Source organism: Equus caballus, chromosome 21, assembly GCF_041296265.1.
Source record: "Equus caballus isolate H_3958 breed thoroughbred chromosome 21, TB-T2T, whole genome shotgun sequence".
Classification (NCBI taxonomy): domain Eukaryota; kingdom Metazoa; phylum Chordata; class Mammalia; order Perissodactyla; family Equidae; genus Equus; species Equus caballus.
The window spans coordinates 44,811,418-44,836,260 of NC_091704.1; the positions used below are offsets into that span (position 1 = coordinate 44,811,418).

The window sequence follows — 24,843 nt, forward strand, 5'->3', positions numbered from 1 at the left end:
GGGTCATGGTTTTGCAAAAGACTGGGCCATTTTCTCCAAGTCACTGATTTCCCTAAGAACTGAGTGTCTTCTTAGAACTGCTCAAGTTCCCAAGGCACCTTGGTAGACATTAAATCAAGTAAACTCACTCCCAAGGGCCTGTCTGTGTTCCTAGCCAGCACAGGGTTTATCTCTTGCCGTAAAGATTCATTTACAGTACCCATCGGTCATTCTCTAGGCTATTAATTAGACAAGCACACATCAGTGCCAGCTGCCCTTCTCTTTCACTGCTGAGCGACCAAAAAAATTGGCCTGTGCCAACTCTGGTGAAAATTCCACCTTTTTTTTCAGCTAAGTATCACTTCCTCCCTTGCTCCAAAGCAATGCTTGGTATGCTGATGCCAATGTTGCTATGGATTCTCAAGATGGCACCAGGAAAGTGAGTGATTGAACTCATATCTCTGTTTGATGCAGCTTCCCTGAGTGTCAAAAGATGGATCCAAGTTTTCAGGCACTCCTGTGAGACAGAAGTTTCTTCAGCAATATACTTCATTGTTAAAACATGGGAGAAGAGGTAGAGAAGGTTTGCAGTAGGTGGATTTCTGCTCACTCCTACATACTGCCTTTCCTTGGCGGAGTACTTCTGGGGATTGTATTTTTCAATCATTCATTCACAGCAACTCCAGGAGCTTCTATGATTAACCTTATTTTTCAGAGATGAAGAGACTAGGTCAAAACAGTGAAGTGTCATGCCCATGACCAGATGGCTGAGAAGAATCCAGGCCAAGGCTTAGACTCTGGTCTTCCAATCGATGTCATGTCTAACGCTCTGTCTTCTACTCCATGGCTGCCTTCTCAGTTCCACGAAGGGAATCAAAGCCTGGAAGGATAAATACCAACAATGAGAGTAAAATTAATAATTGATTTTTAAGCACTTGCTATGGGCCAGATACTGTACTAACAACTTGATATGTCCTATTGCTTCTATTCTTCACAATTTTGGAGGGCTATCATTATGTCCATTTAAAGAAGAAACTGGGTTTCAGAGAGCACAAGTGACTTCCTCAAAGTTACACCGATTGGTAGAGACTGAATCCATCTCCAGACCTAGGTGTTGAGCCATAGAATTTGCTGGTGCCATACAGCTAAAAGCTGGGAGAAAAATCAGGGCGTTGTGAAGGATAAAAGATCTGAGTTGGAGTTCTCACTCTGCTGCTATTCATCTGTGTGATCTCGGGCAGTCCATTAACCCTTCAGACTCTTGGCTTCTTATTATAAAATGGGGCTGGTACTATTTGGCCTGATATCTCACAGAGAAGGATACGTCAGGCAAGACATGCGTAGGGTCTCTCTAAACTGGAGAGCACCATCCAAAGGCAAGGTACCACTCTTAGTGTTAGAATTGGGACTACAGCTAGTGTCCTGACCCCTCACAGCACTGCCCAGAAAGTCTGGGTGCTTCCCTCAGTCCCATACTCCCTCCACAGCTGCCAGACCAGCTTGGTTTAAAAAAGCTTGGTTCTTAGCGAATGTGTCCATAAGAGTATCTCCCTTTTCTTACAGTATAAAAACTCGTTAAGCTTCCCTTTACAAAGAGTGTATTTTCAAGCTCCCTCTCATTGGCTGCTGGGCAAAGCAATTGTCAGTCAACAAACCAGGTGGATAGAGTCACTGCTCTGAGGGTTTTATATTTTGAGAATGACTTGCAACTTTCTTTGCCCTGGAGTAAACAGGACTTTCACAGGGAAGGTCTTGGGGCAGCTTGTGGCCAAGACAGAATGAATTTGCTCTTGTGTTCAAGGTCATCAACGATCATAAGAGCTGCCATTTACCAAGTGCCCCCTATGGGACAGGTGGATTAAGAATATTATTTATAAACCTCAGATAGCCCTGTGAAGTATTTTTATTCCCATTTACAAAGGAAGAAAGTGAGGCTCTGGGAGAATTGCTCAGGACCTCAGAGCTAGTAAGTTTCCCACTGGTCTTCCTGCCAAGTCAGTCATTCTGCATCATCCAAACAACTAGCCAGTTTCAAGGTGTCGCCCCTCATCCAGTGCCTCCGCTCCCTTCTTGCCGATCATGAGACCCGCTCAGGGCCTGGAGGGCTGCACCAACAGGAAAGAAATCCTGCCTTTGCTAAAACTCACACCCACACTTGGGCTGGAGCTGAGCTCTCACCAGCCTCTCCCTCTACTTTCTTTTTTTGACAGTTTATCAAAGCCTTTGCTTCTTTCATATTCATTCACTCCCGGGTTTCTATTTAGTTGTGATGATAGATAAAATATTTTCTGAAAGGTTGATGCCTTGGAGTATAAATGAGGAATTTATGGGAAATAAAGACGCCACAGGGACTGGCCCGGTGGCGCAGTGGTTAAGTGCGCACGTTCCGCTTCTCAGCCGCCCGGGATTCGCTGGTTCAGATCCCGGGTGTGGACGTGGCACTACTTGGCACGCCATGCTGTGGTAGGCATCCCACAAATAAAGTAGAGGAAGATGGGCACGGATGTTAGCTCAGGGCCAGCCTTCCTCAGCAAAAAGAGGAGGATTGGCAGATGTTAGCTCAGGGCTAATCTTCCTGGAAAAAAAAAAAAAGAAGCTCCAAAATGTTGGAGGAATTGAAATATACAAAATATTAATTTTCAGTCTCATTTACAGGTCTCCCATCACCTTATTTTGGAATATCAAGATAGGTCATTTGGCTATGGAATTGTTCAGTAATAACCAGAATCTATTTAGAGAGCTCGAAAGGGTAAAATGCACAGAGGAAGAATATATTTTCAATAACTTGTTTTCTTTTCAATTTTCAATTTTTGAAGGAAAGTTTTTAGAAGTTTTTTTTTAATTTCTCTAAATTTCATCCCCGTTAAGGTAAATTTCTAACAATAAAAATGACACCTTGAAATCTTTCTTTCCAGTCCAGCCACGTGGTGTAATGGTTAAATTTGGCACCTTCCTCTTTGGCGGCCCAAGTTCATGGATTCAGTTCCTGGGTGTGGACTTACACCACTCAACAATGGCTATACTGTGGCAGTGACCCATATACAAAATAGAGGAGGATTGGCACAGATATTAGCTCAGGGCAAATCTTCCTCAGGAAAAAAAAAAAAAAAAAAAACCTTTCTTTCATAACTTTAATCACAGGAGATTAGTGGGAATTATTATTATTCCTAGCCTTATAGAACCACATAGTAAATCATAGCTCTTCCTTTCCAAAATAACGTTTATCAATGAGATACGTTGTCTATCTCATAATCATAACCACATTCACATCTGAGATAGCTTAAATGCAAATGTCTGCAAATGACACAGCCTGACTCAGAAAGAGAATAGAGTCCACATGACATTCTGTGAATCCTTTTTGTCGATGGATTTGGCATTTCTCTTGTAGCATTTCTTTATAGTTAAGAACAGTCGATTGACTTGCAAACTGTATGAGCCTCTGTAACCTTTGGTGAGGTAAGGGGGCTTAGAGCTCCACTTCCATGTGTTTTGCATTATTTTTCCTGCTTCGGAGGAAAGAAGCTCTATTCCCATGCTGGAGCTTCCTGCCCAGGGACCCTGCTTTCTCTGTGGCCAGCTCTGGAGAGCTGGAAATCCAGCCGGGCCGAGACAACCAACAGCAGAGACATGGGACACATCCTCAGCTCTTTGGAACTTCACTGTTGTTGTTATGGTGATGGTTCTTATTTAGGAACAAAGACTTCAAGGGGGACGGATCAGCTGGCTGCAAGGAGGATTTTAGGCTTCTTGTCATAAGCAAATCATCAGGCTAACAGGTTACCTGTAGAGAGTGTGTGCCGTTCACTGAGGACACCTCTGTCAGAGCTGCTGTAAACACAGTCCCAGCGATTGATTTTATAATCCAAACGAGGTAGGCATTACATAATTTTTGGTGGGGAAGAAGGAGTGGGGAAGAAAGAGAGAACAAAGAATTTAGTGATACAAACAAAGCAGGAAGCCAAAGAAAACATCTTTCAGCAGCCAAAATAGTTTCCTATTTAGAGAACTGGTGTCTCCTAATTAACCACAAATAACAAAAAATAAAGTAAGACTAAATGGCCAGGTACCCAAATAGCAGGGGCAGGGAAATTAGGGCCAGGAATTCACACTCTGCAATTTGAGAAAGGAGAGAGGCAAACAGAAGTTGGAAATGCCAATGTCTGTTTGAGGAAATAAAAGGAAGAGATTTCTGTAAGCATCCCACAGAAACGAACATTTCTGTGCAATGCTGAGGACACTCATTGAAGGTTATCAACTTTGCAATTTCTCTAGGAACTGGAGGAATGCTCCATGGAGTCAAGAGCAGCATATAATGAAGCATTCCATTTGTTTACTTTGGTGGGTGTAAGTTGACTTACCAAGCAATGCTCTGATTGGGCTAGAGGCCAGCACTGTTTCAGCAGGAACAGGGACTCTTCCCCTGGGGCAAGCCTTTCTCAACCTTCTTGCTCTCAGAGAGGTCCTGAGATGTCTGTAGGAGAAGTATAAAATTTGTCAGCATCGTTGGCAAATTCCTGAAGTAGAGCTGGGCTACCTAGAATACTGCCCTGTCTTTGGGGATCTGAAAGGAGCCTGAAGGATGTTGTAAGAGAGATTAAAGGGCTCGTTAGAGAAGAGATCCCATCAGCACGTACAGTGCAACATCCCCAGACTGCTCCGCCATTGTCAGGGCAGGTATCAGAGGCTGATTTCCCCTCTTGCCAGGACGAGCATTGTTCCTTTGGCTTGCCAGTCTCGGTCCTCATGCCATTGCATGCCCAGGAAGCACCCTCTAGGGTTGATGCAGATCCAAGGTGTCAAACCCAAGTGGTAAGGGAACCCTAAACCTCGCCTTCTGGGAGCTGTGCTGTGGTCCACAGATTGGCTGAGGATGCTTGCTCTGAGTGCCACCCACTGGTGACGGAGGCTTCCTGAAGGAAGTGGGTCTCAGCCACAGGCCCTTGAGCGCTCTCAGGGATGGTGCCAGGTTAGTCAGCTGACTTATCTTCAGCCTCCACCCACATTTATGCCCAGCAGGTCCTTCTCTCCCGCCTCGAAAACTGAATGGGCGTGATGAGGGGCCTGGCAATTGCGGTCATGAGTGACAGATACAAGTTGAGTTGATGAGTGGCGGCACATATGCAAACTCAGCCAGAGTGACATTCAGCTGAGTCTTAGGCATTCACCTGAGCCCTGACTGAGTCAGTCACTCCCAGATCTGAGCAATGAGAGAACCCTCCCATGGGGAAGCCCGGCAGCTGGATCAACCTGGGAAGCAGCCAGAAAGAGAAGAGTGGCCCTGTGACTGATTAATGTTCAAAGACAGAAAAAAGAAACACAAAAAATGATTGCAGCTTCACTTCCAATGAGCCAGTGAATCCCTTCAGGTCTCATAGCAAAGCGTACAGGTGGAGCTGGACTCACCCGCTTTCTTTCCCATTTGTGACTTTTTATTTCCCCTCATTGCTGAATTTCTTGGCAAACTGACTGACCTCAGATGAAAAAAAAAAAAAAAAAAAAAAAAAAACCCTTGAGGTCAGAAGAAAGTGGTTGGAAAAGAACCTACACACCCCTACTCCTGAGACCCATTTCCTGGGGGGAGGTCACTATGCCTTCACTTAGTCTGTTTGCAAACACACTGGATTGCTCTGCCACTGGTTTGGGGCTGCTGCCCAGCCTCCCAGGCAGGAGTCCCATGCCTCCCTCCTGCACAGCAATCCTCACATGGTAGCCTGGGAGACTGAGGAAGGTTATTTCAGCAGAAACAATTCTCCCGAGGAGGCAAGTCCTACCAGCTAGGAGTTTTGTTCAGCTTTTGCTTGCTGAGGTCCCAGCCTACTCCCCACCCTATATTCACTTTCCTTCTGACCCCTTGGCGGATAGTATTGCTTTCTCCCATGCAAGACTCCTTCACCTTCAGGCAAAATAGGCCAAGACCAAACCAGTTTCACATTTTAGAGTGTGATTTTGTAAGAACTTCCAACTAGGGCAGCCATGGGCAACCTCTTCAAAGGAACAGGAGGAGTTGTCTTCTCCCAAATGCCATTGCAATGGCTTCCTTTGGTGGCCAGATCTATGGACAGTCAGAACACATTGGGTATCTCTACTCTGATGAGCAAAACCCAGCTCACTTCTTTGCTTTCCTGTTTTTCCCTTGAGGGTCCAGGGAATTGCTAAATATGTCACACAATCCTGCCATGTCTCCTTCAGAAAACTTGGAGCCATCTCCCAGGGGAGCAACAGTTCACTGTTCCATGAGCATCCTCTCATGCTATGGAAGGAGGTAGAAGAGAAAGCTATGCCTTTCATACTGCCAGTTCCATACCCAGCCTTTCCTGGGCATGATAATGCTCAATGCAGCCAGAGGAGGAGACTCTGTGATGTCCAAGGAGAGAACGGTTGGCACAGGCTATTTGAAGGAGATTATCCTGAAGCTGTAGTTCAAATGTAATACAACCATTTATTCAGCAAGTGTTTATTGAGTATCTATCATATGCCAGGGTCCTAGAGCTATGGAAGCTATGGAACTACTACTGCAAAACCTGGGAAGTTAAGAGTCAAAGGCAAGACACTCAAGACCAGTGAAGGTTCTATGCTCAGGGCAGACGTCCCTTGGCCCCAGCCAGCTCCTGCTGTGGGGGACTGCTCCCCTTTCTGGCTTCTCCCAGTGGGAGGAAGAGACAAGGTATGAGGAGCAAGGGTGCAAGAAGTTTCTTCTCCTCAGGGAGGTCAGGCTTTGGAGAATTCCTTCAAAAGTCTCAGTTGGCCTTAAATGTCCCCAAATGTGCTTGCTCTTGTATAAGCCCCCTTTCTCTATGCATGTTCAGTCTCTGAGCAGACAGATGGCCTGCAAATAAGAATCTTTAAGAAAGTAGGGCTGTTCTTTCATTTCCCTTGTTTTTTCTCTATTTAATTTCCTCTCTTCACTTCCTTCCCTTTTATCCTGCCACACTCTTGTCACCTCCCAGGAAACTTAGTGCTCCTCCCTGCCTACGGGATGGAGCTCAAACTTCTCAGCCTGGCCTTCCACGAAGCGCAGGCTCAGTGTAGGACTGTGGAATACGGTGTCAAAATGAACCCTTGTGTTAGTCTTTTTCTGTGCCTATATTGCATAGGAGTTGATGGACTGCTTTTTCTGGAAACTTGAGGATTAGTATTTTCCTTCAAAATCAAGTTTTACTTTTTGCTTAGAGCCTGCTGAAGACTAAGGTCCTCTTCCCCACCCCTAAACCCAGGCAAACCCAATAGGCACATGTGAGCAGGCCTTCTCCTGAGTCCAGGCTCTGACCCTCGGAACCAGATGAAACAGTGTGCTCTCATGTTTCTCAGCGAGGGCTGTCTTCCCTGCCCTCTTCTCGTAACTGCACAATGATAACGATCCTCCATACTTTAATATGCAGATAAATTATTAACAGTGGGTTGTACCTTTTCCCAGGCTGTAAAAAGATGATTGGTTAGAGTCCCAACGTTCTCCTCATCACTGTAGAAATGTAGAGGAGGATGTCATCTCAGGCCACTTGCCTCTGAGACTCATAACAAAGATGTGTCAGGCTCCAGCCAGGAGCATAAGTGGGGTGACAGATGGCAGGAAGCCCACAGGTAAGAGACTTTAGTCACTTTCACCTTTCTTCATCAGTTTTGATTCTTTCCTTTCATCTTTCTTTTCTGGGACTGGAAATGGGCAGGGGGCGAGGGTATGATTAGGATGTCAGTGGTTGCACAAAGGTCTTAGGGAAAGCTCAGTGTTTTAATAAGTGAGGGGCAAGGAAGCAGTGTGTTAACATACAGACCAACATGAAGCTCCACGCCACTCTAGACCTCAGTGTTCCGGAGAGAAAGTGTGGACCTGGTGTGCGAGCAAAGGTCAAAAGGCCAGCAACGATAACACAGTGGCATGGTCACGTGACAGCCCAGTCCTGGGGAGGTGGGGAGGGGAAGCTGGGAGGGAATGAAAGATGCTGGAGTCAGGATGCATTGCACTGATATGGACTGGGGACATTGCCAGATCTCACTGGAAGGCAGAGAGGTAGACAGAGGCCAGCCAATGAACTGTGAAGGGCCACAGGAGCCCATGCCAGGATGAAGTCTGGGTGATTCGGCTGAGTTTTTTTTTTTAATTTTTTTTATTTTAACAGACCTCATTTTTAAAAGCAGTCAGGTTTTGTAGAAAAATTGAACAGAAATGACAGACAGTTTTCATATCCTCTTCTCCTCTACATACAGATTCCTCTATTATTAATGTCTTGCATTAGTGCGGTCCATTTATTACAATGATGAACCAATGTGGATACATCAGTACTGACTTTAGTAGTTTACATTAAGCTTCACTCTTTGCGTTGCAGAATCCTATGGGTTTTGACAAATGGATAATGTCGTGTATACACCATTACAGTATCGTACAGAATAGTTTCACCGCCCTAAAAACCCCACGTGCCCCACCTATTCATCCCTCTCTCCTTTTCCCCTAAACCCCTGGCAACCGCTGATCCTTTTACTCTCTCTCTAGTTTTACCTTTTTCACCGTGTCATATAGTAGGACTCATACAGAATATAGCCTTTTCAGATTGGCTTCTTTCACTTAGCAGTATGGTTTTAAAGCTCCTCCACGTCTTTTCATTACTTGAGAGCTCATTTCTTTTTAGTGCTGATCAAGATCTTATTGTATGGATGTACCAAGGTTTATTTATCCATTTGAGCAGACTTGTCAGTGAAATAAAAGGCAGAAGCAATGGGAGGGGTGGATGAAGAGAAAGCAGCAAGGGCTACAGAACATGATAGAAGCAAGAAGGAGGAAGGTTTGGAGAAGTAGAAAAATAAACACGGATGCAGAGGCCTGAACTGGCCCAAGGCAGGGTTCTGGAGACCAGTGCTCTGTGGAAGAGGCCAGCTCCTCACTGATCCCCACCAGGCCTTTCCTGCTCCTATAGACAAAACCTCAAGAAGGCAGAAACCATGTCAGTTTCATCCTGAGAGCCGAACACATTGCAGACATCCGATACATATTTATTGAGCCAACTAAACCTCCAATGCCTTTTCTAAAGAGCAAGTTTGCCCAGAGACCAGAAGATATGAAGCCCCTGAGATTGGCCAGGCATCTCAGACGGGTCTCAACTGCTCCCTCAGCTGAGCCCCTCCATGCCATGGGGTCAGGCAGAGCTTGCCTGGAACATTTACCTCCTCAACCAAGAACGCATCTCTCTTGCCACCATTTGTACCTGCCTTGTGAGATATTCTGTGGATAGAACCACAGCCAAACTATAGAGAGGCAGGCAAAACAAGGGAGATTAGGTCAAACTAACATACCAGATAAAAAGGAATTCTCACCACGGATTTGGAATCCAGCTCTCCATGAGCTCATTTTTCAACTCAATTACAAGGCAGCAGAACTAGCCCAAACAACCTTCATGGAATGGGAAGAGCTAACAGGGTGATTCAGCTAAGAAAGAGCTGTAAGAGGAAGATGAGCCAGGCCCTCCACATGCTCACACTGGGGAGGAAAGAAAGTCTGTGTCACAACAGTAGCAGTCCACATGTGGGAGCTGCTGGAGCCCAGCCGGAGGGGGGCAGCTAACAGTCTGGTAGAAGTGGATAGCTCTCCAGGGGAGCTAGTAAGTCAGCTCAAAATTTGCAGGACCAATAGAAATTCACCAGTTGGAATTCACTAACTCAGTGCTGCTCCCTGGGCAAAAGAGTTTATCACCCAGACTTGTGTGTTGGTGGAAGGTCACTGCGTAAAATCAGGTCCTCTCCCAGAGTATGATACTGGCATTCCTTGTACCCCTATCACTTTCTCTTGGTGTGATGAAAAGGATGAAAGAGCCCAATAAGATGATGAGGGTATTTTGCTTTGGGTCCGTTCGTATCCTACCCATGTTCGTGTTCATAGGACTTAAACAGCCAGCACAGGGCGGAGAGCTCTTGAGAATTTCTTTCTAAGGGAAAAGGACTGGTGGCTGCTTGGCCTGAAGGCTGTTTTGAACGATGGGGCTCATCCAGAGACACACATTTCGCTCCTTGTCCCCACTGTTGTATAACTAGAGGAGTGGAGAGAAGTGTGGACAGTTAATTAGATGCAGAGGGTAGAGGTGGGGGCATTGGGTGGGGCAAGGAGTAACTGCCTTCCCACCTTGAAGCCCCCTAAATGGCAAACCCTGAGGAAGGAAGACATATCCATGGGGGGGCGAGGGGTGGTGGGGGAGGCCAGTGTTGATTCTGTGTGTTCCCAAGGCACTGGCCTCAGAGCTTCTTCAACCAGAGGGGCAGCAGAGGTGGCCCAAACACCTCCATGTAACCAGAAACGCAAGCAGGGGAGAATCAGGCTCAAATGGCAGCATAGCATCTGCCTTGAGGACAGCTGGCCTCTCCTACCACACCAGTACCTGGCCATGTCTGCTGCACCGGCCAGTCTCCAGGGTATTTCTTGCACAGATGGGACCCCAGAGAACTACCACTAAGTTCTCTGTATCCAAATATTTCTTTGAGAAAGATAGTGTCTGTGTCTCCGCACAATCTGTCCGTTTTCTTGGGGCATCTGCTATTTGGGTGCTCCCCAGCACAGAATTTTCATCTTAATTACTTGCTCTTTTGCATTTGTCTCCATGTGGGAGGACTGCTTGTGGAAATTCAGGACAAAGTCCAACGTTTGGTCATAGTGGAGAGAAAAAGAAGGGGCAATGCTAAGCTTGGTTACTCTCTCCTGGGAATGGGCAGCACTCACCACACACATCTTCTCCCTCTCTCCTCCTCCCATTCACACTTTGTCTCCCTGGCTTTCCAGAACACTCTAGACTTACCTCCTTTTTTCATCTTAGTCTACACCCTTCCTTCCCACCCACCCTGTTTCTTAGCCACAGACGTTGAAGTACATCTAAATATCCACCCATAAGGAAGGTAAAACCTCAGTGAGGGGCCCCAGGGAACTAGGAAACTAGGAGCTGGGGGAGAGAGGAGGACACAGAACTGAGAATGCAGAGGTTGGCACCAGCTCTTTCACAAGGAGCCCTGAATTTCGAGGGAGATTATAGGACTGATACTCATGACAGACCCCAGAGCCATGCCCCGACTGTTTATAATATTAAAATGGTGAATCATTTATTCATGTATTCTCTCCACAAACGTCGATGAGGCACCAATTATATGATGGAGTAGGCCTTGACAACACACAGATAAGTGACATAAAGTCCTTGTCCCCAAAAAGCTTGTGGGTGACACTAGCACATGGACTAATAATGGCAATAATGTGTGTGATGAAGTCTATGGTCCTGAAAGACACTAAGGGAATGGTCTGCAAGAGAAAGCCCAGAACCCCAATGGGCTGATCTAGAAGAATTCATAAGGACTTCATGCCTGATCTGAGTTTCGAAGGTAACGTAGGGAGGAAGGCACTGGATGGTATGTTCCCGGCAGGAGGAGCCTGAGTATAAGCAAAGGCTTGGAGAAAGAGGGGTGGGATTGGGGAACCAGGGTGTAAAGTGGCTGGACCCCTGCGTGTGCAGGCTGGGGAGACGTGAGACCTGAGAAGGCAGAGCCACCTCAGATGGACTTTGAGGCCAGAAAGGAGGCTGAGGTTAGGGAAAACTATGGAAGGCCTGTGGACAGGAGAGACATACAATCAGATTTGCACCTACAGGAGAAAAGTCCTGGCTGCAGTGTGGAGAACAGCTGGAGTGAACGAGACAGGAGACACGGAGAGCGCTTAGGAGGCTGTTACAACAAAATCAGCTAGAATGACGTTCCTTGGAAGCCCCTTTCTCCACACCTGTCCTCCTCAGACTTCCTGAAAGACGAGAAGGCAAGCCAGTGAAAAAGGCTTTCAGGAAAATAACTCATTCTTCAATTGCGTCGTTTTTGTGCTGTCAGTGACTATAATGGCTTTGTTTTACAGTCACTGTCGTGTAAATATTTCCTTCTGATAAAAGCGAGCTGTTTGTCCAATAACCATGCCTGCTTCTGCCCAGTATTTGCCCATCGCCAGGCTCAGGGTCCCAGCTGCCTGGCACACCCTCACAGCCTCTGTCGGGAGGAAGTTTCCTCTGTGATGAGAAGCACAGAAATTCAACTGTGCTTCTAGGCTGGTTCTAACACAGGGTGGCAGAAAAAGATGAGCTAGGCTATGGCCTCACGAGGGAGACATCATGGACCACCAAGGAATTCATGTATTCATTTCTCTTTACCCCAGGACTGTGCTCAAATTAGCTTATGTCAAAGAAAAAACATTCAATTGTTTAGACCAAAACAGAATTATTTTTAAACACTGTATTTAAGAAGACAGGTTCTGAAACAAACTTCCTACCACATGTTAGCTGTGTGGCATTGGGAAAGCACTTAATCTCTCTGTGCCTCAGTTTCCATATGTAATATAGGATAATTATATTGCCCACCTGTAGCAGTTTGCTGGGGCCACCACAACAAAGGACCAGAGACTACGTGGCTTAAGCAACAGAAATGTATTGTTTCACAGTTCTGGAGGCTAGTGATCCAAGATCAAGGTGTCGGCAGGGTTGGTTCCTTCTGAGGGCGGGTAGCTGCCTCTCACCTAGCTTCCGGTGGTCTGCTGACAGTCTTTGGTGTTCCTCAGCTTGTGGATGGATCACTTGATCTCTGCCGTCATCTTCCCAGGGCGTTCTCCCCATATGCATGTTTACGTCCAAATTTCCCTTTTTTGTAAGGACACCAGTAATATTGGATTAGAGTCCATCTAAGGACCTCATTTTGACTTGATTACCACTGTAAAGACCCTATCTCCAAGTGAGGTCACATTCTGAGGTACTGGGGGTTAGGACTCCAACATGTGAATTTCGAGGGGACACATTTCAACCCATAATACCACCTAATGAGAATTTTCAATGAGAATTAATTAAATGAATTAAATCTTGTAAAATAATGCCTGGCACTTAGAAGCTCCCAATAATGTTAGATCATGCTGGGTGTAAATTAAAAGCTCCCAGGTTAGTGGATGTCAGGGTTGAAATTGAGCTGATTTGCACCAGTATGGCCTGACCAGTTATTTGCGGCTTGTGTCTTTTTTTATTGGTCAGGGCTTATAACCATACCAGGTAAATATTTTGAATAACACACCTAGCTAAAAGGTGCAAGATGAGAAGGGGTCAACCCAATGAGGGCTGCGATTTTTCTTCCCCATTCTCCAGGCCGTGTATACCGCACAATGCAAGTAGCCCCAGAGGGAACAAAACCGCTGTCATTTCTATGAGAGAGGAACCAGTGAAGGCCCTGTCTTCCTGATGAGCCCACAAAAGCCAGCTTCTCCCTGTGGGTAGCTCGCTCACCTGGGAAGGTGGGGGCCCCACGCTGGGCCTTGGAGATGAAGTCAGCTGAATTGTGTCCTGGATGCACTGACCCCAGGCTGCTGGGGGAGCAGCTGACGTGAATAGAAGTGTTTGCTCACCTCAGTTCACTTCAGAATCAGCCCTTTAAAAAATAAATAAGGTGTGTTGATCTTTTGTGAGGATGGTTAAACAAATCAGGTGGCCCAAACTGAATTCCAGGTAAAGAGGAAACCTCAGGAGGCGAGCTGCTGAAGTCAGCAAGAGCTGCACTGGGGGACCCGGTGGCCTCTTGTAGAGCTTTCTGGGCACAGCAAGGTTCTTCTTCTTAGTGAGCCCCCTGACAGCTCTTGGTGGCTGCCCCAGATGACTGCAGTGGCAGGGGATTAAGGAAAAAGCATGTGCCTGGGAGAGGAGGTAGCTAACACAGTAAGCCAAAATTAAGCTGAGCTGCCAAGGGAAAAATGATTGGGGATATATAGTTTCAACTGAGGAAGGTACCAGAAAGGATGTCGCCCACAGAGAGGCTTTGAGGGGGTGGGCTTTGCCAGTGACTGACCTCCTATAACCCTCATCCCAGAAACACTGACTTCCTGACCTCCAAGGCCAAGGCAAGGTCACTCTCTCTCATGCCCCTTGAAGTCCTGTGTCTGCCTTCACCAGGTAAACAGGAAGGCTTCTGTGCTTCAGTAGGAAAACCGTAGACTGGGAGGCAGGATATCTGCTCTGATTCTGCTCTCCCAAAGCTGTGTGACCTCGGACAAGTAGTTTAACCTTTCTGGGCTCAGTTTTCTCATCTATTATTTGAGGCGCTTGGCATCATGGACTCTTCACGCTGAAAGGGATCTTAGGAATCCCGTCCAGTCCATTTGGCGGATAAACCAAAAGCTGAGGAGTTAAGTGAGTTGTTCACAGTCATGTGTTAATGAGGGGACAGGTACCTAGGACTCAGGTGTCCAGACTGCCACCTGGGACCCATTCCATTAACAGTAATGATCCCTCATCTGTTTATAGTGCCAGAGTGCTTACATCCACCCCTCGTAACAACCTTCTGAAGTAGTTATTATTATACCCGTTTTACAGATAAGGAAACTGGCTTGCCCAAGGTCCCCAGCTACTGAGTAGAAGAACCAGGACTTTGATTGCTAGTTTGGTGCTCTTCCTGCACACCAGCTAACTCGTTATCCTCAGCCACACACCACCTTGGGTGCCCCATTTTAAGCTGGCACAACCTCAGCAGGAACAAGTGTCTAATTATTGAGAGCAGATGGGCTCATCACAGGGGTGGGAGCAGGCAAGCAAGAGCACTCACTCTAAACAGCTGCAGAAAAGTGGTATTCGTCTTCCCAGTGTGAACTAGTTTTCAATAGATAAATGAGTTTTTAAGTAAGACAACTCTACATATCTGACGTTAGAAATAAACAGTTTAATCAAGGGAGGAGCAAAATGAGTTAGCCAGGTGCCCTAGGGTAGGTGGGGTGGCAGCTGCCTCTTTGCTCCACAGTGAGGTTTTTTACTGGCTCTCCTGCCCTCTCCCTCTCCCCGTCATCCCTGACTTAAAGGACCTGGCGTGTCCTGAGTAGTGCCAACACCTCTCAGGTTCTTAAGGAAGAGCCGCTTCCTCAGGATAAACTGGGACCTCAGCTGAGACGTCAGTGCCTCCTCTGGGTGAAGAAGAGACAGCCTCTAAGATCTCTAAGATCTCTCCAGAGTGATTCTAGATTAAGTTCTAATCTAGACGTTGGGCTGCACCAGCCAGCAATACAGCAAGTCTTAATGACCATCAGGTCTATGTCACACTGGGGGAGACACCTGAGGTAAGGTTGTTTGTGCTTGTCACACTACCGTGCCCAGTAGAAATATAATGCACTAATGTAGTTGGGAAAACTTTCGTCCCAATCCCTGAACAGAAAGAGATTCTGAGCAAAAAGAGATGCAGCAAAATACAATCCTGAGTCCTCTCCTCCCCGACCCAGCCTCTCACCACAAGGATCAACAGGCTAGTCTTAGAGGCCCAAAGACACCACGTCAAATTGGAGACAACTGCCCTCACTCCACGATGAGCCTCCACCTCTAGTTCTCAGCAGTGAGTATGTGTGATAGAATTTTTGCCTTCCGCCAGTGTGGCTGCCCCTGCTAGGAGCTCCAAGGTTAATTATTAACAACTAAACAAATTCACAGTGAGCCAGGACTAGCTCTTGCTCTAAGGCTCATGTATTTTCTGGAAGTACGTTTCCATGAGGACTTCGCCCCGTTGGATTCCTCCTCAGGGCCCAGGACAGAGAGACAAACATTGGGCCTGTAGTTTCAGTTAGAAGAGACCCAAGTCAAGAAACCTCAGAGAACTCACTTGGAAGATTTTTCTAGGAAAGTGGAGTTTCCTGTTTGACCTCTCGACCAGACAGGTTTTGGGGAGAATAAAATCACATCACCTTAGAAGGAAGTGGAGTAGTCTGACCTGACTTGGGGAGTATTTAAAGAGAACTTCATTCATTGTGCAAAATAGCTCTAAATGATGGCAAGCTCTTAGAAGATTCAATTTACTGGCTACATGTACCACCATGAAATTAACACATCCTGGAATTTAGATCGGAACGGACGTGGGAATTCATTTTGTCCCTTCTCAGTGTGAGTGGGGCGTCTGAAGTTAAAGGAAGGCCCAGTCTAGAGAGCAAAACTAACGACTCCTAAGTCAGTTTGCTTGCTTCCCAAAGAGATCTGAGAGCCAAGGGTGCTTCATAAGGTCCTATAACAGTTGTTTCTCTAGAGTCCTTCAAACAGTTCTCTGAAGGTTTTTATGCAAAACAAAACTTTCCTTTAATGATATAACACAATGGTGGACCTTGGCCTAAATCATGCCAAAATATCACCTAATCTAAACTAATAATGACACCTACATTTGCTGAGCATTTACTATACATGTGGCACTCTGCTAAACTGAAAATTAGCAGTCAGATGACTTACCTCCTAGGTGCCTCATGGGTACTTGTGTTATCTGGAAGATTGAATAAATACCTACAAAGTGCTTAGAACTCCCATTTCACCCATAGCCTCAGTGAGGCCCTGCTTTGGCTAAGTAGAACCAGGCCCTGCGAGGAAGGAAAAGAGGTCAGGTGCGGGCAGGGTTGACCTTATAGGTAGACACAATAGGTGAGTGTCTATGTGGTGCAATGGCCCCCGTGCCCATGTCTATTCATTCTAGTCCACCAGGTTCTTTTTTTTTTTTTCGTCTTGAAAGTTTAAGTGTGCCTCACTTAAAAGCAAATACTCTTCTGAGGGATAACCTTTTAATCAGCCAACCATCTTCAGGAATTCTTTTACATCTTCCCAGGAATCTAAAAGAGTGAGGTCATACAGGAAGGACACAAGAAAAAGCCAACCTTCTGTGGTTGCCTCAGATGGAATGCCTGAGAATTCAGGCCATAAGTAGAGATGGTCGCTTGACTTCTAGTCTAATCTACTCCAGTGAGATTTTTCCTGTAAGAATAAATTGAAGTCTTCTTGGGTTGCCTTCTTTCAGGTGGGAAAAATATTTCGAAAACTCTTATACCCTGAATGAGTGACTTGGCAAAAGAAGATTGTGGGGTCCTTCAAATACCATGCCTGTTTGTTGTTTTTCTGAGAGACTTATGTCTATAAACCTGAGGTTTCAACACTTCACTCAGTTCTAGGCTTTCTGTCTAAATCAAAACGATCACATGGCCACATGTTTATCTACAGCTGACCACAGACAAACCAATGCAGGACCAGGATTTCACTTGAGCTCTGTGGCCTTTATGTGTGAAATGAAGACAAAAACACATGGAGCCTAAGAGACCCCATTTTTTGTGTCCTGGAGACCCTTGGCCTCGATTAAATTAAATGAAGCCAATGTGATGGGATCCTTGGGAGAAAGACTCAGGACCTGGGATCAGACCACACTTTCTGGCCATGGACGGCACGCTGTGGGCCTGCCAGCTTTATTGAAGAACCTGAGGCTTAAAGCCAGGACTTCATGGGAGAGTCCTGTACCCAATTTTATAATGTACTTTTGACAAAGCGCATGGGCAACTCACAATGTGTCCGGGGAGGTGGCGGGGAGGAGGACAGAGAAAAACACTGATGAGACCAGAGAAATGTGGGGAGGAATTACTTTTGCTTCCTGTGGAAGAGAAAGCCCCAGAGGAATGTGATGTCTGCCTGCTCTTTAAAGGACTGTCATGTGGAAGAGGTAGAGGAGTATTCTGCTTTGTTCCAAATGATAAAACTAGGACCAGTGGGAGGAGACTGAAGGACAGCCAGGTTTTTCTAGCACTCCGAGCAGTCTGCAGTGCACAGGCACTGTGCAGGTTGGTTTCTTGACACTCCATGTGTTCATTTGGTGGCTGAGAAAGGGACACCAGGAGGGCAGGTTGAAGGGAATGCCTTCCCTTGGGTGGGAGATTGGACTAGATTACTCAGGTTGTTACTAACTATAAAGAATATGGTTTTATGACTTTTTTTTTTAGGTGAGCAATAAAGGTAGCTTTATGGTCTCCGTACTACACAAACTATAATTTCCCACATTAAATATTTCATGCTTGGAAACCCTGAGAAACAGGAAAGCTAAGAAGTTTGCAGGGTAATTTAAAAATACTTTCTGGTGCTGCAACTAGAAAGACCCACAATTAAAATATACAACCATGTACTGGGGGGATTTGGGGAGAAAAAAGAAAAGAAGAAGATTGGCAACAGTTGTTAGCTCAGGTGCCAATCTTTAGAAAGAAAAATACTTTCTGGGAGACCATTAAATCACAAAAGGCAGTGCATGGTGTGGGTAAGAGCAGGGCTGTGGAGGCAGAGCCCCCAGGGGATCAAATCCTGGCTCTGCCCTTATCAAGCTCCGTGAACTTGGATGGGTTACCTAACTTACTTATGCCTTCACTTTTGCTGCTGTAAGATGGAAATGGTAACACCCACTTCCCACTCTTGTTGTGAGCCTGACATCAGTTAATGCACCTAAAACATTACAACTATGCCTGGCACATGGTGTTAGTGATGATTGTTCTAGGAGGAGAAATCATCATTATTTCTTATGTCCATGAGAGAATTAAACAGCATGGCATCAGCTTGCAATAAAAAGCTTGTGTGTTTCTTTTGATTTGTGATATAATGAAATGGAAAAATTAAATAGGGCTGCTTTTTTTTTGTAATAAGGAACATTTTTAGGGGCCAATTCAAGAGTGATAAATCCTGTAAACAGAGTGAATGACAGCTGAATCCCATCAAGCAGTAGAAAAAATAGAGTCCAGTGATTTGGGGGTAGTGAAACGCAAAGAGAATGGAAGAGGAGCTGGGCCCCGGGGATTTGCACTGTTTCCTGTGGCAGTGTCCTGGCCTCTTCCCCAAGAGAAATAAAAATCAAAGCTTCATCCAGATGTCTCATCTGCCCCAGTGCTGACAATTCAATAACATCTGGTTGACAACCTAATTCTATCTCTTCTAAATTTTTTTCTAACTATAAAAGCACATGTACAACCAAAGGAAAAGAGGAGGAAAAGATGCAAAAGGGCTTAGTTTTTCATCTTGATAATTGCCTGATAATTTGCACTGAGAGGACTTGGGGGTCCAGGAGCCATTCATCCCTCATTTGGTCCTTAGAGTTTCTCAGGCTCTAATGACTTTAATGACTTTACTAAGTGGGCAGCTAATGAAAGAAAGAGGAGAAAGATCCCAAATGTCCCTCTCAGGACATATTACGCAGCTCTTGAAATTCTGCCTGTTCATTTGTCCCAATGAAATAGATAGCTGGGGAAATGGCAGAGGTCTCTTGCTGTTGAGCAAAATGTTCTCCAGTTCTGGGAGGATCAATTTGTTTCCATATGAAATAAGGCAACTCTATCTTAACACCAAGTGATCAATTGCGTATGACAGGATGAGCTTATTTTTCATGCTTGCAATAAATACAATGACACTGCAGATAACTCTGGATGGTCTCTTTGGAAACTGGATGGTACCAAAAACCAGCATTTAAATTGGTTTCTTTCTCCTTGGATTGTCTATAACACCAGCATTATTTTAAAAATGCTCAGAACTATTAGGCTTCATTAGTGTGCTCTGGGGCACGATTCACGACATGGATAATATGCGCTCATCATTCACATATGCCCATCTCCTAGGACTCCTCCAACTGGTATGTTCGTGCCTATCCTCGAATTTTGAGGGAAGATGAAACACAAGCTAGAGTCAAGTGTGAGATGGAAGTTGTTTCTCCTGATTGACTTATTCTTTATTATTCCTTTTTCTTTTATTGTTTATGACACTAGCAGTAAAACCTACCAGCATGGAAATCTATCCACTATATAGAACATTACATAACTTAATTTACAGAGGGAAAAATATTTCTGGCAGCAGTGGCACTTAACTCGAAGAGGCACTATTTGGCCAACTAACTATGGGACTTAGACTGAGGCAGAATCAGTGCTTCAGTTTCTCTAGGTCAGTTATGAGTCATTCTTTATTGAACTAGTTCATATGTAGATAATGGTTCGACTCAGCAAAATTTTCTTCACATTTTCATTTGTCTGGAAGATTCTATATATTAATCTTTAAAGAATGCCCACAAAACCCTTTGGCATGAGATCATGGACCAGCATGTTAGGTTCATTCTCCCAGGTAGAAAATATGCCACCAAAAAAATTCAGTGGATGATGGTAGAACTTGGGTCTGATATAGTGCAACATCCTCAAAGTCCGCTCTTTCCCACATATGATAGCTTGTCAATTCTACTCAACAACATTTGAAGACCTTAAAACAGCTATCAGCTTCCATGGACGATCTCCAGAAAGAACCTGGAGAAACATTAAATGTGTGTGGACAAAGGAAGAGAATGACACAAACAACTTCTACATTCTATTTGCACACACAGAACCTGGATAGTTGCCATGGGTCTCTTTCACTCCTAAGAGCCTTTCTGCTTAAGAAGCCTTTAGGATCTATTCCCTTTAATCATCAAAAAGAAATTTAATGGGTTGGATTATTTTAGCTTCCATTTTATTCCTTACTTCATAAAGAATTGCACTTAATCTGTAAATGAGTTCTGATGTTATGAGAATTAGATACTGCAAATTGGTGTTATTAAACTTATTAAGAGAAGGAGAAGGACTCTTTTAGAAGACTAACACAGGCTGAGTGGCATCTCTCACTTAATAAGCATCTGCCTAGAAATGTATCTGAACTTAATAGATACATTAAATAATTCAAAATTAATATAAGTGCACAGCACCTCTCCCATACAACCTTACTGAAATTAAGGATGCCAAATCCTTCTTCCTTCTTCTCTCACTGTTACTTCACCAGCTGGAAGTTATGACTTCCCATTCTATTAGATTAACTAATAGCTAGACTCTAATGCCTGACTAATTAAGGTACAACCATGCCAGGTTTATTAAGAGTGACTTTGGTAAATTTTAGCCCTTAATGAGATCACTTTTGGTTAAATAAATAGAATGACCAGTGGAATTCCAATGTAAAAATTGTTGGCAGAGGTTAGCTGGTTGTTGGACGTTCAACTATATATCTCAGTAAATGTGTTAGAACAAATTTTCATTCCTATGGAACCTCAAGAATTGGACATTTTAGGACTTAACTGAATGTACTGCTCAATACTTTTGCCCGAGGACATACTAACCAATGATATATTTTTAAATACCCATTATATGCCACTACTTTTAAAAACGCTTTCAATCTTGAATTGAGGAGGTAGGAGATACATACCTTCATTAAAAATTAAATCACTGTACCAAACAATATGCAATAAATGTCAAAATGAGGAGCATAGAGGAGTTCTGTATGAAATCGCTATGTGACTCACCCAGGATAACACAGGCACTCCCTGAGCACTTGCAATGATAGTTATTTACCTGCTCCCTTGCTTGTTACTGTCCCACCACACTGGACTGGAAGCTTCATGAGGGCAGGGCCTATATCTTAGCTACCATCACAGCTATCTTATTCACTTGGCCTATAACTAGCAATCAATTAAAGATTATAGCATGGATGAAACCACACAGAGAAAGCAAATATTGAAGCATGGGCAAAATCTTAACAGACAGGGATGTTTAATGACAGGATGAACAGATGAGCCAAGACATGAAGCAAGGATTAGCATAGCAAATATATCCTTTCATTTTCTCAGCAAACGTTTGCAGGTGCCTCACCACGGGCTTGGTACTGTGTGGGCACTATGGGTACAAAGGTGAAGAAACACCATTCCTGTGGAGAGGAGAGATTTTGAGAGCAGCCTAGATGATGTGAGGTGGAAGGGGGCCGGCTGGGATCTGAAATGGTCAGGATTGGTGTGCTGTGAGGAATACAATTCCTTAGGTATGAAAAGCCTTCAGACTTTTGTCCCGAGATCAGTGAAAACCAGCAAAAGAATTCAAATTAGGGAAGGCGAAAGAGTCAGAAAGGTCTCAGAAGTTCCTATGACATCCTTGTCAGGAGACGGTTCATCACTGATGAAAACCTCAGCAAGGTGGCACACGCTTTAAGAACTCATATCTCAAAACTTAGAAAATGAGATATGTTTCCACACAGTCAGAATTTCCAGGGATGGATTATATTTTCACTTTTATTGTTTAATTTTTACTTAATTGGTATATTAATATTATCAACGGTGCTTTGTAATTTTTTCATAAATATCCTTTGTTTCTTTACATATGATAATGCTAAGAAGCTTTGGTGAGTTGTTGAAATGTGGTTTTAACATATTCATAAACAAAAATCTTTTCTAGCAAACTACACTTACATCTCATAATACAGTTCAATGGTATAATGGGACTTAGTCATGCTAAATTGATCATAGAGCAAACTTGGCTAGAATTCATCTGCTCCATTACATTTATGTAAAGTCAGACATTTTAATAACTAACATCAGTGACTAAACCACCCCGTCCCTATAATGTTTCCTATGGAACATACGGTGAACATTTTGCATTTATATATACAGCCGGATTTTAACAATGTGTATTCTGGTTGCAAGATAGTTCCTTCATAGGCCATAAAACTATCTTCAGGCACCATGAATCATGCAAACTAGAGCTAATGGCACAGATGGTTGACTCTTGATATGAGGTGTTTATGACACATAAGAGCCAAACATATTCGGCTTCTAAGGGCAAATGAGAAGTCAAAGAAGATCTGAGTGCTTCTTAATATCAACTTTCCTAAAGGCTTAGTTTGCGACTGAGAGGCAAAAATCTGGTTTCAAAAACGTTAAACTTGGAATAGTAAAAAGACAAATAACTCAATTAAAAAATAGGCAAAGATCTGAGTAGGCCTTTCTCCAAAAAAGATATCCAAATGGCCAAAAAGCACTTGAAGAGATGCTTGACATCATTATTCACTAGAGAAATACAAATCAAAGTCACAGTGAGATGCTGCTTTTTACCCACTAGAATGGCTATAATTGAAATGACTGGCAATAGCTTGTGTTGGTGAAGATGTGAAGAATTTAGAACCTTCATACTCTGCTGATGGACATAAAATGGTGCAGCCACTTCGGAAAACAGTTTGGCAGCTCCTGAAAAAGTTAAACGTAACAGTATCATATGACCCAGGATTCTCATACGAAATATAAATCCCCAAATACTGAAAACAGATACTCAGACAAATACTTGTACATGAATGTTCATAGCAGCACTATTCACAATAGCCAAAAGGAGGAACCAGCCCAAAAGTCCATTGATGGACAAATGATGAGGGTTTTTTTGAAGCAGATTGGTATAGTGAAATCAGTCATTGATTTCAGGGAAAGGTATGAAAAAAAAATTGTAACTGAGAAAAGTTATAAGCAAAGAGATGGATGAGTCAAAGAAGACTGGGAGAGAATTAGATGATAAAAGCACACACAGTGTGTGTGTGTGTTTGTAATATATGTGTGTACATATATAATATTATACCTTATATATTATAATACATTATCTATAAATATATATTCACGTGAGAAAAATTCTCAAAGAATATCCAACAGATCTTAACAATAGTTGTCCCTTTTAGTGGGATTTCAAGGTGATTTAAATACTTTTCTTCCTTTTGCTTCTCAGTATTCTCTTACTTTCTGTTCAATGATGATACAATAGTTGAATAACAACAAGAAAGTGAGTGTGGAAGGAGTTGCTTGGGAAAATGTACTCTGAACAGACAGAGAAATTAGGGGCAGTTTTTGAAGTCTTACAAATAATATCCTACTTGAGGAGACTTGTCTTCACATTGGGAGAAAAATGACAAGGAGTAAGGGAGGCCTCACTTGCAGAAAAAGTTAGCATGGCACAGCCTCGGAAATGCTAATGCTTAGAAGACTTATTCTTAGAAACTCTGAAGGCAAAGCATACAAAAGGCCTTTTCTCCTTGCTTAAAAGATCCTTCCTCAGGTTAAGGCATCCACATGTACACTCTACATAAGTCACTAGGTACTGGACCCATCACAGATCGATCTATTCATCATCTCTCTATCTATCTATCTATCTATCTATCTATCTATCTATCTGTCTGTCTGCCATCTATCTGTCTAACCATCATTTCTCTATCTATTTTTAATCAGGATATGTCAACAAGGCAGTTGACACCTAAAAGTAATGAAAATTCATTTTCAAAGTCACAAAATAACTATAAAATCACTGTTAATATTACACGATGTGCCAGGCCCTGAACCAGAGCTGAGCATGGATCATTGACTAAGTCAGACCCCACCTTGCGTCTCTGAGCTTGAAGTCTAGTCAGGCAGGAGCCAGGAAGGAACTAGTCCTACAGGCTGGGGCTCTTAGCCATAATTTCTAGTCTGAAGCTGGAGGGTGGAGACTAGAGTCCCATCCTGGAGGAGTTCCAAGGGTGAAGTCAAGATGGCAGGTCCCAAAACAGGTCATGGAAACAAAGATCTGGCCATACAATAGGAGCCAAGACATGGAGTCCCAGCAGAGTGGCTTGGTTGTGGGGTGGAGAAGAGAGATTCACTAGAAAACTAGGCAGAAAAAAGGAGTGATAGTGGAGGGGGCAAAATGGCGACATCACTGCACTTGTGCCTGGCATTGGGCAAGAGAATGTTCACAGCAGCAGTGTTTGTAAGAGAAAAATGTGGGAAAAAGTTATTCATCAACAGGAATGAACAAGATAATTACGGGTTTTCAAATAAAATTTTCAGCAGAGAAAATTGATAAACTGGAGAAGCATGTGTTGACATAGAAAATAAAGAACAATGACACAAACCTACCCTTTAAAGGAATGCATATTAGCAATAACTTCTTTCTTCATTATTTCTTTCACAATTTGTTTGCTGAAGCATCGGTTGGAGTTTCTTTCCATTGAATATGGTGTGTCTTTTTTGAAGGGGAAAGAGGCAGAAAAGTTTCAGTTGCTAAAAATAAAAGAGAAACTGGGAAGAATTTAACTTCTGAACTGGAAGATGGCTATCGCCAGAGGCCTTTGAGGAACGCAAGGTTCTGCATTTTGTTTTCCAATTTTTGCCCCTTAAATAAAGGGCCACAGACTTCAGGCCAGTCTTGCCACTTAAAGTCCTAAACTATTCTGCCAAATCCTTTAGAACTGAGCTGTGTAGGGTCCAACCAACCTACTTTGGCTGCTTCTC

At 44.0% G+C, this 24,843-nt stretch overlaps 1 protein-coding gene across 6 annotated transcripts in view; it reads left to right on the forward strand.

Moving 5' to 3' along the window:
- The window catches only part of PRLR (prolactin receptor), a 155,995-nt gene that overhangs the window by 31,269 nt on the left and 99,883 nt on the right, over positions 1-24,843 (forward strand). For 2 of the 6 annotated variants that reach the window (XM_070246330.1, XM_070246326.1), the window contains exon 1: positions 7,452-7,557. The exons of the other annotated variants lie outside the window; for them this stretch is intronic. The gene's annotated coding sequence lies outside the window, so the exon portion shown is untranslated. Of the gene's footprint in view, positions 1-7,451; positions 7,558-24,843 lie in introns of those variants that run through there. 6 annotated transcript variants of the gene reach the window in all.